Source organism: Vicugna pacos, unplaced genomic scaffold, assembly GCF_048564905.1.
Source record: "Vicugna pacos unplaced genomic scaffold, VicPac4 scaffold_19, whole genome shotgun sequence".
NCBI lineage: Eukaryota > Metazoa > Chordata > Mammalia > Artiodactyla > Camelidae > Vicugna > Vicugna pacos.
In genome coordinates this window covers 38,470,776-38,485,266 of record NW_027328740.1, presented here as the reverse complement: position 1 = coordinate 38,485,266, position 14,491 = coordinate 38,470,776, and the positions used below count along the sequence as shown (strand labels likewise).

General features: G+C 42.3%; 2 long non-coding RNA genes across 2 annotated transcripts in view; both read right to left on the bottom strand.

The window, feature by feature from the left end:
* The window catches only part of LOC140693427 (uncharacterized), a 31,011-nt gene extending 29,516 nt beyond the window's left edge, over positions 1-1,495 (bottom strand). Inside the window, exon 1 of the long non-coding RNA XR_012069195.1 lies at positions 1,238-1,495. This is a non-coding gene — a long non-coding RNA (uncharacterized lncRNA). The remainder of the gene's footprint in view (positions 1-1,237) is intronic.
* LOC140693421 (uncharacterized) overlaps positions 1-14,120 on the bottom strand; it is an 823,905-nt gene extending 809,785 nt beyond the window's left edge. Inside the window, exon 1 of the long non-coding RNA XR_012069185.1 lies at positions 13,896-14,120. This is a non-coding gene — a long non-coding RNA (uncharacterized lncRNA). The remainder of the gene's footprint in view (positions 1-13,895) is intronic.
* Between the last annotated feature and the right edge of the window lie 371 nt (positions 14,121-14,491).

Here is a 14,491-nt window from a genome sequence, read left to right as displayed (position 1 = left end):
GACGGAGTCCCTAAAAAATGTCAGCAATCTGCAGTATTGCCATCATGACAAGAACCCAGACAGATGAAATTTGGAAAGCCCTGTGGCTTTCTAGTGCACAGACATAAAATGTTATTTCAGAGGGAAAAGCCTGAATTACAGAAAGTGATAAATGAAATGGTCTAACATGCATTTCTCTTTCAAAGAACTAATACGTCTTTTGTCGATAATAACATCTGTCAGTAATTATGAAAAGAGCTGACAGATGCATAGTACTTAATATAAGCCAGGGCTGTTGTATCACTGACACAGATTCATTAATCCCCATAGCATCTCTACGAGGTTGGTACTACAATTATCCCCATTTTATTGGTGAGGAACTTGATAGACACAGAGGGTAAATGACATTTACAAGGTCGACAGCGAGAAACCAACACAGGTGTTCCAGCTTGAGTCTACGCTCTTGGCCACTTCTCTTTTTTTTTTTTTGGTGGTGGGGAGATAATAAGGTAATTCTGGTGGGGGAGGGGAGGTAATTAGGGTTATATGTCTATTTTAGAGGACGTGATGGGGGCTGAACCCAGGACCTTATGCTTGCTAAGCATGCGCCCCATCACTTGAGCTGTGCCCTCCCCTCTAGAGTCTATGCTCTTAGCTTCTAATCCTCACTGTCCCACATGGTAACTGTGGGGGAAGTACAGTTTGTTCATTCATTCGCTCGTTAAACTCAGCCTTCCCAGTGCCTGAGATTCAGCAGTGAACAAGACAACATGCTTCCTGCCTTAAATGAGCTTGTCGCCTCCTGATATATTATCTTCATTTTACCCAGGAAGAAACAAGGTCAAGAAGATTAGCCTTTTCCTGTTAACACCGGAGGATACATGAGGTGCTTTATTTCAATTCTGCCATTTGACTTACACCATGGGGAGGGAAAGCTGCCTTGCAAATCCTGGAGCTCACAAACCTGTTAATCCTGAATTTTTTTTAACACTGTCCCTTACTTGATACTTGATCTGAGAAAGGATGAAGTAAACCTAAAAATGTTCTAAGAGAGCTTGTGGTTTATACAAGGTAACTAACCAGCCACTGTTTACTATCCTAACAGGAATCTGTAGGCATATTTCTTTTCTTTCTCTTTTTTCCTTTTTATGGGCAGCTTTTAAAAACCAAATCAAACCAACCAAACCAAATCACTGATAATTCAACAGCAGGTTCTAAATCACCCCCAAGACAGCAGCTAAACTCGGTTTAGACTTACAATGCGGTTTCTGGTGGTTGGATTGGAGAATGTATCTCTATGCTGAATATAAAAGTCATTCACGGAGCTCTTCTCAAATAGGGCAAAGAAAAGCTCTTGTTCCGGTTGTTGATACTTTCATCCACTTGGAGGACTTTCATAAAACATCTCAAGTTATCAAAGGCTGAGGACCGGGTTTTCAGATCATTGGGCTTCAGAGGCAATATTATGTGCAGTATCTCAGCGTATGTACAGAACACCTCCCACAGTGGGTGTACTTTTGCAAATACAAGCTTGTCATCCAAAACCTACATTGGGAGAATGAAAACACAAACCGGGAAAGTATTTTCACATTTTTAGTACACAGATTTTTCTTACGTTGCTGGTAGTTAAAGCACTTGTGTAAACACACACATATGTCACACTGGTAAAAGTGAAGATATAATAAAAATAGATTTGCAATCCATCATACATTTTTGCCTTAAAGATAATTTCTTTGTTGAAATTACTGAAAAGTTATTTAAAATCCTTACAGTTCCTTCGTAAAATAACCAATGTTTTAGATGAAGAAAAGCAAACTTGTTAATTTTTAGTCCAAATTAGTAACTAAAAATAGAAACACCAAAATATTCTTTGCAGTGGTATTGTAATGACAATTTTTTAAATTTCTGAAACCTAGGACTATTTACATATCTGTTCAATATAGTGTTAAACAGCCATTAAAAGGGATTTAAAAGATTTATATTTATTGATATGGAATATATAATAAAAGGAGAAAGTAAAAAAATGTGAAATGATAATTTTCCTTTTTGGAAGGGAAAAATATCTTCATTTGAACAAAAAAAGTTTAGAAGGATTTTATGATTCTTTATGTATAATTAAGGTACAGATGATTTTTAATTCCATTGTTCTTTCATTTTCAATTTTGGGGGGAAACTTTTTATAATAAAAAAATCTTTAAAAATGTTCTTGCATAAATACATTAATAGATATATTTATGACTATATTCTCTGGCTATTAAAAAAGATCTCCTAACTGTAGATCTGAAACATACATTCCATAATGCAGATTCTGAGTGACTCGCCTCCCAGCCCACAGCGAAGGCACGGCTAGTGTGACATGTTTCAAATACCATTCCAAGGAACATGCAGGCTCCCAGCCAATGGCTGCAAGGGGACTGACACTGATCTGGTTGCTCCCAGCTGCAGACCATCACAGATGAGGTTAGATCCACAGGCTCATGTTTTCTCTGTCAAAAGAAATCAGAAAATGTTAGGCTTTTACTTTCACCAGGGAACAAGAAGTTGTTTTTTTATGCAAAAAAATAACAACAAACCAATTTGAACCTGATGAAAAGACATTTACTCAAAACAGCACAGTAGCAATGAAAGTGTTCTGGCAGACAGGGACTTGTTGGATTCCTGTGAGTGCTGGACTCCTCACATGGAATTTCCTTGGCACTCCAGAAGGCCTGTGGTTGTCCTCATGGGTTTGTGGCCATAAGTGGTGCACAAAAGTCTCTGGCTTTGCCACAATTTCAAAGCCTTTTTGGCTTATGAAAGGTTTTGTCCTCAAATGGAGTTTTCTTGAGTCTAGTCACTGATGTCATTTACCAGAGTTACAGTCCAGATCTGATATTCTAGACTCTTAATATCTTGCAGACATTCAAATGGTTCAGGTTTGGATGTGTATTCACCTCTGCAGGCCTGGACCAAGTCCGATAAAGACACCCGGACAAGTTCAGCAAAATAAAAAGAAATTTTCCTCTCTGCAAGACTGAAATGTCTGTGAAGCTATAAAAACATCTGCACCTACAAAAATAGGGAACCAACTCATCAATAACATATCTATCCATAATGCATGGACATTCAAAATAAATACTGTATTTACTCCTATTAAATTCTATCTGGTTTTTGCCAAACTGTGTCCTAAACTGAAAGGAAGGTAGGTAAATGTAGAGAATTTTTTACCTTTTAAGGAAAAAGGAACCCTCCTACTCGATTGGTGGGAATGTAAATTGGTGCAGCCTCTATGGAGGACAGAAGAGAGGTTCCATAAAAAAATGAAAATAGACTTCCGTGTGATCCAGCAATCCCATTCATGGGTATATGTTTGGAGAAAAATTTAATTCAAAAAGACACATGCACCCCAATGTTCACAGCAGCACTATTTAAAATAGCCAAGACACTGAAACAACCCAAATGTTCACTGACAGATGACTGGATAAAGAAGTTGTGGTATATTATATATATATATATATGTATATATACATGTATACATATATATACACACACATATATACATACCATGAACACACACACAAATGGAATACTGTTCAGCCATTAAAAAATAAAATAATGCCATTTTCAATAACATGGATGGACCTACAGGGTATTATGCTAAGTGAAATAAGTCAGAGAAAGATAAACAAATATTCTATGTATTAACTTATATGTATATCTAAAAAATAAAACAAATTAATGACTATAATAAAACAGAAATAGACTCACAGGTACACAGAACAGACTTGTGGTTACCAATGGGGAGAAGGAGAAGAGGGGAGGCAGGGAGGGGTTAGGGGATTGAGAGGTAAAAAGTACTACGTATAAAATGGATAGGTTACAGGGCTGTATCATACAGCACAGGGAAATATAGCCATTATTTTATGGTGACTTTAAATGGAATATAATCTATGAAAATGTTGAGCCTCTATTTTGTACACCTGAAACTAATATGATGTAAATCAACGACTCAATTACAAAATTTTTAATCAAAGTTTTCTTTTCATATTATTTGCAATAAGTTAGAAGCCAGCACTCTCAATAGAAACATAGTGCAAGTCACAATTTTCTAGTAATTCCATTTAGAAAATAAAAAGCAATAAGTGAAATTAATTCCAGTAATAATTACATTTATCCCAAAATATCCAATACACTATCATTTCAAAAGTGTGATTGACACTTTTAAAACTTATTAATAATATTTTACATTATTTTTGTTGTACGAAGTCTTGAAAATCTATTATGTATTTTCCACTTATAGAACATCTCAATTCACAATAGCCACATGTGGCTCGTGGCTACCATACTAGACAGACCAGATTACACCATTCACACTTCTGATAAATTAGCTGCTCTTTCTTATTTAAAAAACTTGCAGAAAAGGGTTTAGATATGGCCTCTATCAAACAAAGCAACCGTGACGGTTGGGGATTATCTTCATTATAAAGTGAAAAATAAAGGTAAGAGAGCCATGCTTACACGTATGTTAATGTAACAATACCTTCTTAATTCATTCAGGACTTTACAATCTTTCTTCATATGCCAAGGATTCACTGTCACTGCGCAATGTTTTTCACTATTATCATCTTCGTGATTGAGAGGCTTCTGATGACCCTGCTTTGTGCATCTGTACATAAATTAACAAAACAGAGAAAAAGACCTTATTTAAGATAATTTAGGGGGGAGGGTATAGCTCAAGTGGACGATCATGTTCTTAGCATGCCCAAGGGCCTGGGTTCAATTCCCAGTACTTCTTCTAAAAATAAAATAAATAAATAAAAACCTAATTACCACCCCCCAGCAAAAAATTAATTTATTACTTTAATTAAAAGTTAAAAAAAGATAATTTAGTGCAGGCTTATCAGGCTACAAGAGCTACAATGAATGCCCCCACCCATTAATTTAGAAGAAGTCTCACAGTATTTCTCAACATAAAGGCTAAAATATAATTGAGAACACTTCCTGATGGTCAGAATCATTTTAACAAAAATGTAGATAATTACGTCCGTGGTGTCAAATTTCTGTAAGAGTTGGGCATGGAACATTTAGTAAAAGTGATTTTGCAGCTATCTTTGAAAGAAATGCTGAGAAATGATCTTTTCTGTTGGAAATTAGCCTGCTTTTAAATTCTTCAGTAGGCATACGTGTTTACAAACCAGGCAGGAACTGGATTATATTTTACATATACTTTAGAAACTGATTTGAATTTTGCCCTTTACCTGCAAGGCTATTTCTTAGGTAATAACATAAGCCCATTTCTTAGGTAATAACATAAGCAGGCCACTATACTAAATTTTTTTTCCCTGTTTGCTTAATCCTCACAACAACTCTGTAAGCTGCTATTATTACCCCCATATAACAGATAAAGAGCTTGAGGCAGAAAATAATTTGGGTAACTTGGTAAATGGTGGAGCTGGGTAAGACTGCAGCCAGTCTGACACTCAAGTCCATTCTTTTCACCAATGTCGGATACTGCTACCTACATTCAGCAATGACCGCTAATTTCATATTTAAGTGTGTCATTTCAAAAAGTGCAAAGCTATATTAGTACTGCTGTGTAAATTATCCGTTTGAGATGTGATTGCCAAAAGAAAAAACGAAATAAAATCAGGGTGCCACTGAGGGGAGGGCAAACTGCATATGGACGGACACAAGGGGACTTTATGAGGACAAAGTTGCACAAATCTAGAAATAGATAAAATGGCTGACTTGTACAATTATAATGTGTGAATTTTATGGCCTGTAAATTACACCTTAATACAGCTATTAAATTAAGAAACTGGGATACCAAATTAAGACTAAAACACATATATATATCACACAAAGAACAACAGGCAAATATCAATATTTACTGCACCATTTTCCTTCATGCAGCTTCCGATCCTCACCCGTTCCTGAAAGGATGATTCATTTTTAAAATAGTCTTTAAATTTATTCAGCAAATAATTTTTGACTGCCTACTATGTACCCAGGACTAGTCTAGGCACTTGGAATAGATCAATAAACAAAACAAAATTCCTGTCCTCACGGAGCTTGGTTGGAGTCTAGCTGGGATGGGGGTGGAGATGACAATTCACACAACAGAGCAGCAGAGGAGGTGGCATGTTAGGAAAGAGGAACCATGGAAAAATCAAAAAAGGGCAAGGTAAAGAGAGTTGAGGGTATGGGATGAGGGTGATGTTGTATTAAATACCAGAGCAGGCCACACTGAGGACTGAGGTTAGAACTAAGACTTGGAGGTAAGAAGTCCCAGGTGGACGGAATAACCATCACCAAGGGCAGCGCACACCTCACATGTTCCAGAATGGGGACACGGCTGGAGCTGCAGAGAAGGGTCAGTGCAGGTCCTTCATGGCCTTGGAGGACATTGTAAGGACTGTGGCTTTTACCCAGAGTGAAATGGGGAGGCACTGCAGAAGGACGACACTATCTAACTTAGGTTTTCGAGGCTCACTTGACTGCCGGGTGAGAATAGTCAAAACGGGTCAGAGATGAAAGGTGGGAAGCCTCTGAAAAGGGCTGTGCAGGAGGAGAGGACAGTGGCTCAGGGCAGGGAAGCAGCAGTCGAGGCAGGAGCCATGGTGAGAAGTGGCTGGGTTCTGGATATGGTTTAAAGGCAGTGTTAAACCAGATCTATTGACAGAATTCATGTGGTATGTCAGTGAAAGTCAGAGTAACTCTAAGCTTTTTAACCCAAGCAGCTGGATGGATTAAGTTTCCACTAACTGAATGGGGGAGGTTGCAGGAAGAACCAGTTTGGGGGGTAGGAGAACAAAGGGCTCAGTTTTTACACATGTTGCTTTTAAGATATCAGAGTTTCAATTGAAGGTGTCAAATCAGTAGAAGATTGTAAGAGTCCAGAGTTGGAGAGAAAAATTCTAGCAGGAGACAGAAATGTGGGAATCATGGGTCACACAGGTGGCACAGGAAGACATGAAACCCAGGTAGTCAAACATTAAGATAACCTGGCATTAACCATAGAAGTTGTCCTTGAGGGCCTGCCTAGTAGGTGTGGATATCAGTCCTAATTCCTGACCACTCGAGTTTTAAAAAGCAACTTACAAATGAATTCGTGCAAGACACTGCCTCCAGTGGGTGGGTCCAGAGCTGGAGTGGGAGAATTGGATGGTGCACGCTACTCCCTACGGTAGAATGTGTGTGTGTGTACACATGTGTGTGTGCGCAGGGGGATGAGATACACCTGGCTTAAGAAAAAGAGCAAGTAAGTCTAGAAGCTGAAAGATGAAAGAACATCCAGATATGGTAGAGGGAACAGGGGAAACACTGTGTACTGTAAGACATATGCCCATAATGCCATTTCCCACCATCCTTTCATCAGGAACACAGTTGGAAAGGGGGGAATTATGTAGATACGTGTGATGTACACAAACTTTCTGACTATGTAACACTGAATATCTACATATGTAGCAAGTTAATGATATTTATATCTGCTTCAAATTTAAAAACAAGTTCACAACAGAGGGAAAATAAAATACTGAGGACTGGTAGAAGTATCATAGAAGGCCTTTCAATGCTCAGAATGGAAGCAAAAGCAGCTTCACCCCACAAAGAATGTCAATAAGAGTCAAGAATGTTTATATTTGCTTAAGAAATTGAGAGTTACAACTTCCTGCTTTAAAGAATTAACATAAGACAGATACCACACTATAAGCAACGTCTATACTGGAGATTTCTTAAAGCTATTTTAGTTCCTGCTTGTTCTGATGTACTCCAGAAACTCTGCAAAGAAAACCTTCTATTCAAAGGCTTAAAGGAATAAAAAAAGAAATAACACTGCATTCTTTTCAGTGTTCTCTGTACTGAAAGTCAATTGCAAATGCAGCACCCTGCCACAGGTCTACATTTTTAACAATAAAGACCTTTGCGCAATTTTTCAATTGCTATGTGACTTTGGGTCAGTCTCTCACTAAGAAGCAGAATGGAGTACCAGAAAATGACACATCAGGTCTAAAACTACAGATGTGGGAGATGAACCTACACCAGGAAACAGCTAAGTGGGAGGGTAAGGTTTACCTTTTAAGTTACCATAAGTGCAGTTACACCTGCTCCCTGCTTCCCCTGTGAAGTGAAGAGCTAGTCTTTTCCAGAAAAGCTCTCATTCTGAGAACTGTCTTCTTTAAAATATTCGGAGATTCTCTTTTAAGGTTCTTTCACTTTTAAGCCTTTCCCCAACTCTACATCCTATAACAAGTGTAAAAATTATCCTATAGCCTATTGTTACAGAACATACTCTACAAAAGCTGAGGTTTCCCGGGGTTTGGATCCCAGAACTCTGCTACCAGATAATCCTAAAGCTTTCCTTCCATAACAGACTCTTCTGCCAATTCCCAGCTGCGGGCAAATTCGGCTTCTCAGACCAGGTAACTTTCTAACTCTGCCTACGAACACTCTGCTGCCAGTAAAGGAACTCTCAGACAGAAAGCACACAATGCCCCTAGTGAGGGTTGCCTCCTTCAATCAATCAAGATGCCATCACCAAGCAAATATTTAAACCAACTGCAAAACCTCTGAAGACAACTTACAAACAATATACTTTCTATGGAGGCATACTATTTGCTCTGGAATAGTGATTTCCATTGGAAGGAACAAAGGACCACATGACCCAAGCAATTTTTTAAAACTACACATAACCATCCCTCTTCACGTGAGGATTCAGGCAAGACGGTCTTACAGGCCTAGGTGTAACAGAATGACAGCACCTCTAGGAGTAGGGTGAAAAGTAGCGAGGTAGACTTCTAGTGAAAGGGGGTGATGTAATAGGCCCCATCGCCCACTTACCTACCACCACAGGACAATCATCTCAGATCGAGAACAAACACTTTGGGAAACAGGTTGTTTATATTTTTATGGTATTCTGGTGGAAATAACGCCCTGAGTCATGTGAAGTTGTGGCTGCAAAATTGAACAGGGGACTGGACATTTTCACATTCAGGACAAAAGTAGCCCCTGGATAGCCACCATATCTGCTCTCCCCTTTGCCTGTTCACCCCAAAAGCTGCAGAACTCTCCTGCTTGCAATGACACCCACCACTTCTCACAAATTCTTGCAAAGTTCACATCAGCAGCTGGTGGTGTCAAAGTCGCCATTTGTACTGCTATGAAGTCCCTCCATTACTTTATATCCCTTCTATTTTCTCTGTTGTCTTCCTAGCTACACTTGCATCCACAAGATGGTTACCGCACTAACATTGCCTCTGTAATCAGTCCAGGATATAGGAAGTAGAGATTCAACTGTAACCAGTCCCAGAATGCTTGTCATCCCACTCTAGTGTCCCAAAAAATACTCTGGCATCCCTCATCTCACTCAAAGAACCACTGCATTACTTAGAGGTTGTAAAATTAGAGGGCTTTCTCTACTGGGAAACACTGTGGCTTGTGGTAGAGTTGTGATTTCAGTTTTTGCAACTACTTACAGGCAAAAAGACATGGCCCGCAAATTTTCTTCAAGCGTTTGATATTTAAACTTTCATTAGATACAGAGCCAGTGGACTAACCGTAATCTATGAACATATGGTCATATTATCAAATAATGTTCATGTCTACCTTACAGACATGTAAGGACTTGGATTACACCTGCAGCCTCTAGGCCTTTAGAATTGGATGTGAAGCATCCTGTGAGATAAAAAACCTCCTATCCAGTCACAGAACACAATTACAGACAACATGACACTAATGTCACTGAATACTTTAGTATAGTCCATGTATGGTTAAGTTACATCTCCAATTTCTCAGAGCTGGAAAGGAGATGTCTAGAAAAGCTGGAAAAGCCCAATTACCAAAACAGCTCAAAAGTTAAAGCAGACTCCTGCACCTCCCAGAACAGAGGGCGGAGGGGGCATTGCCCACCACTCTGTCCTCCCCCAGGACGTGGCATGTGGGGAAGCAGGCAGGAATGGGTGGCTGGGACTCGGAGGTGGAGAGGTGATGAAAGCAAGAGTGGAACTGCTCTGGTCCTAGAACAACAGAGCTGTAAAAAGCTCGGCTTCAGTTCAACCAACTCCCTCTCCCACTTTCCCTCCCACCTACGTGACAAACAGAGCACAGCCAGGCACTTTCTGCCCATGACGGTGACTACTAGCAGGAAAGGGACCAGGATAAAAGCATGTCCTATAAAAGATCAGTCTGATTTTAAGGCTATGTTATAAACAATGAACAGCACTCTCAGAGTGGGACACTTGTGAGGCGCTCAAGTAGGGAGGAGGAGGTTGAGGATCCATTTCCAGCACTTCCATGTCTTTTATCACTCCTATTTCTGACCTTTCCTTTGCCACTTTTTGTAGCACTGCCATCACTGGCAGGTAAAGGGGCAGCAATGTGACTTGGCCGTTTGGCTGATGGGGCTACATTTCCCAGCAGTGGAATGAAAAGGCACTGGAAGAGGATCAGCTGGAAGATGTGCACTGCAGTCCTGGCCTGTGCCAAACACTAACCAGGTGATCCTGGGTTAGGCTCTTAGTCTCTCTGGGCTTCCGGCTGTTTACTTATAAAATAAGGTTTTGTCATTACACAAATATATCCAATATGAAATGTAACGTGAAAGTCAAACATAATGACATCTCACCTGCTTGCCTCAGGGAACTGTACAAGCACTGAACACTATGTGAATGTAAACACAGTCTTAAGAAAACTATTGAGATAAAGCGCTAAACTGAACATGGAGATAAAGTTTTTTGGATTTTCTTGGCTTTCTTTTTTAACTGCAACACTGAATTAATAGTTATTAGCTATAATCCACACCACCACCACTGCGAATAAATAAAGAAGGCAAGCACTGCCTGGATGCCTGTTATTGCCCGATGCTAAGCAGGGTGAGGGGTATAATGAAGGCTGAACAAGTGAGTCTTCTCCAGTTACCAGCTAAGTGAGGAGACACATTGGAAATCACCCAGGAATGGTACCAAGTCAGTACTCAAATCCAAGATTACAGGCTACTGATCATAAACAGTACAGGAATACAAAGAAGAGCTAGAAGTATTTGGAATAAATAGGGAAGACTCTATGAAGGGGATGGGGCTCCAACTAGTTCTCAGGGCAATTCTAATCTGTTTTAACTGAGGACTGGATAGGAAAAGGCTGGTGACTCCTGGTTTTTAATAAGGCACAGGTTACCCTAGGAGGCTAAGTTACATAATGATTGGAAAAAATAATGTAAGTCCAAAATGATGAAGGGTCGAGACTCCCTGGCTGAGATCTGGTTGTGTTAAGTCTTTGACTTGACTGTAGATGTTGGAGCACCAAAACTCTAGGTTGACTGAAAGGGGGGGAGAGAATATCCAAGAATTCAGCAGAAGGAAAAATTCGTGTATCAGGGATGAAAGCTCTTCATCAGAGTATCAGCAATCAGAATAGACACTTGAAACCAACAACATACAGTTCAAGAAGCTGACAAAATGTGGAGGGTGGTGAGAGAAAGACAAATCAAAGACCACTCCAAGCCTTTGTGTATTCAAGACCGGAAGAATGATTATCCCACTGAATAAGTGGAGACGCTGCAAGAAAAAAGATTATGAAATCAGCTTTAGACATGTTGAAGCTGACGTATGAGCTAAGAGTAGGTTTTCTCTAAGAAGCTCAAAATTCAAAACTGAAGCACAGATGTTGAGTACAGACTTAAGATGCAGATGGACAAGACATGATAAATCTCCTAAAAGAAAACATAGGCAAAACATTATCTGACATAAATCTTAGCAACATTCTCCTAGGGTAATCTACCCAGGCAATGGAAATAAGAGAAAAAAATAAACAAAAGGGACGTAATTAAACTCATAAATTTCTTCACAGCAAAGACAACCATAAGTAAAACAAAAGGAAACAACAAACTACTAATGGGAGAAAATATTTGCAAATGATACGACTAACAGAGGCTTAATTTTCAGAATATATAAGCAGCTCATAGAACTTAATAACAAAAAAACAAACAACTCAATCTTAAAATAGGCAGAAGACCTAAAGAAGCATTTCTCCAATGAAGACACAAATGGCCAATAGGCACATGAAAGAATGCTCGATATCACTAATAAACTGAGAAATTCAAATCAAAACTATAATGAAGTATCAGCTCCCATCAGTCAGAATGGCCATCGCTCAGAAGTTCATGAATGATAAATGCTAGAGAGGCTGTAGAGTGAAGGGTACCCTCTTACACTGCTGGTGGGAATCTAGTTTGGTGTAGTCATTATGGAAAGCATGGAAATCCCTGAAAAAACTAAAAGTAGACTTACCCTATGACCCAGCAATCCCACATCTGGGTATATAACTGGAAAGAACTCCAATGTGAAAAGATACCTGCACACCAGTATTCACAGCACCACTGTATACAATAGCCGAGACATGGAGGAAAGCTAAATGTAGCAACAGATGACTGGATAAAGAAGTTGTGGCATATTTATACACTGGAATACTACTCTACCATGAATAGGACAAAATAAAACCATTTGCAGCAACATGGATGGAGCTAGAGATCATCATTCTAAGTGAAAGCAGCCAGAAACAGAAAAATACCAAATGATACCACTCATATGTGCAATGTAAAAAAAGAGAGAAAAAGACACTGTGAACTCATCTACAGAACAGAAACAGACTTGCAGACTTAGTAAACAGTCAAGGTTACCAGGGAAAGGGGATAGGAAGGGATAAATTTGGGAGTTCGAGATTTACAAATGTCAGCCACTATATATAAAAAGAGATTTTAAGTTAAGTTTCTTCTATATAGCACAGAAACCTATGTTCATTATCTAGCAATAACCTGTAATGAAAAAGCCGATACAGCCACCAACTGAGGAAGCAAGAGAAGAAAGGAGAGTTAGTTATGCTGGGCTAGAGCCGACTTCTAAAATCCTTGTCAGCCACTGAGGCTGCCCCGAGTACACTGAGCTTTCCTTCCAGGGACAGGCGGACATGACATGCGTCCTGCAAACCTGGGGCAGCAGAGGCCGTCCCCAGGTCTGGCCCTAGGGGAGATGGGAGCAAGTCCACCTGCTCCCCTTGGGGCAGCACCCCTCCCTGCAGCCCCCGCCACCTGACTGCACCACGCCTGCCTCTCAGGAAACCACTGACTTGAAAACAAGTGGTCCACGAACATGGGGCAGCGGCAGGGAGATGGGCAGCGACCTGGCAAGCTGGTAGATTTGCCCCCATCTCCCCCACGGCCTGTCAAGGGCTCGGCCTCTGCTGCTCCAGGCACGGTCCGCAGGTCAGCCTGCTCTCGGGAGGAGGGCACAGTGTGGTCGAAGGCAGTGGCGGGTTATGGTGTCTGCCCATGGGAGCCCTTGGATTTGCTTCAAACTCCCCAGCGCATGGCCTGAGCTTGGCCTCTGCTGCCTCAGGTTCGTGGAACTCAGGTTACAGGTCAGCCTGCTCCTGGAAGGCGGGTGCTGTGCTGTCAGGGAAAGGTGGCGGCTGCTATGGCGGGATTGGGGCTGCCCTGTGAGAGCGGGGGTTGCAACAATTTCCCGCTGCTGCTGCAGCCATCCCAGCACACTGATCGCACCGAGCCCATCTCCCAGGAGCAGACTGACCTGTAACCTGAGTCCCACTAACCTGGGTCTTTAGAGGCCGCCCCCAAGGTCAGGCCGCGGGTAAGATGGGAGCAAATCCAGGGGCTCTCATGGGGCAGTCCCCATTCCATCCGAGGCCCCACGACCGCACCACACCCGCCTGCCAGGAGCAGGCCATCGTCTGAGGGCCAGTCGGAGATGCTCTGGAACCGTCCACGCGCCCTCCCAACTCCCGGGGCTGTACCTGCTCTCCTAAACCCGGGTAGAAGCGGCGGCAAAAACGCGGTGTTCAGGAACTACTAATACCGGGGTTACCACGAACCACAGCGGCGGCTGGGACCCGCCTCTGGGTCCTAACGGGACGCGCGGCCGGGACCTCACCTCCGCACCCCTCCCTGGGCGCATCCTCAGCTGCACAGCACAGGCGTCACCCGCCGGGTCCCCGAGAAGCGCGCCCCTACCAGCGCCCTCTTAACTGTCCGGCAGCGGCAGCCGAGCCGCGGGCAAGCGGCGGCCCAGGCCCCAGGCCGTGTTCCTCTTCCAGGAGCTGGTCCAGGAGCAACCGGCTGCCGCCAGCTTCCACGCGTTCTGGGTGGGTTCCGGCGTCCGCGCGTCTGTCCGTCTGCGCGTGCGCGCCCCTCCTCCTCCCGCCCGCAGCGCAAACTGCTCGGGTGGGTCTCCTGCTTTACCGGCCCTGGCCGCTGGGGCCGGGAGGAGCCAGGTGGGGCCCCTCCTGCTTGTCCCGCTGGGTCTCCATCCCCAGAGCCTTCACCCAGCCACCGACTGGGTCCTGGCACAGAACTAGAACCACGACTGCCCTAGGCTAGGCCTCACCCACCCAGCCCCACTTCCCCTGATCAACTTCCCCTCCCTGTTACTACCCTCCCACCACTGGCCAGGCCCAGTCTCCCACCAGACCTTGAAGACAGGGCTCCTTCTCCTCACACCATTGTCCCTGCCCTGACACTCCATCCTGC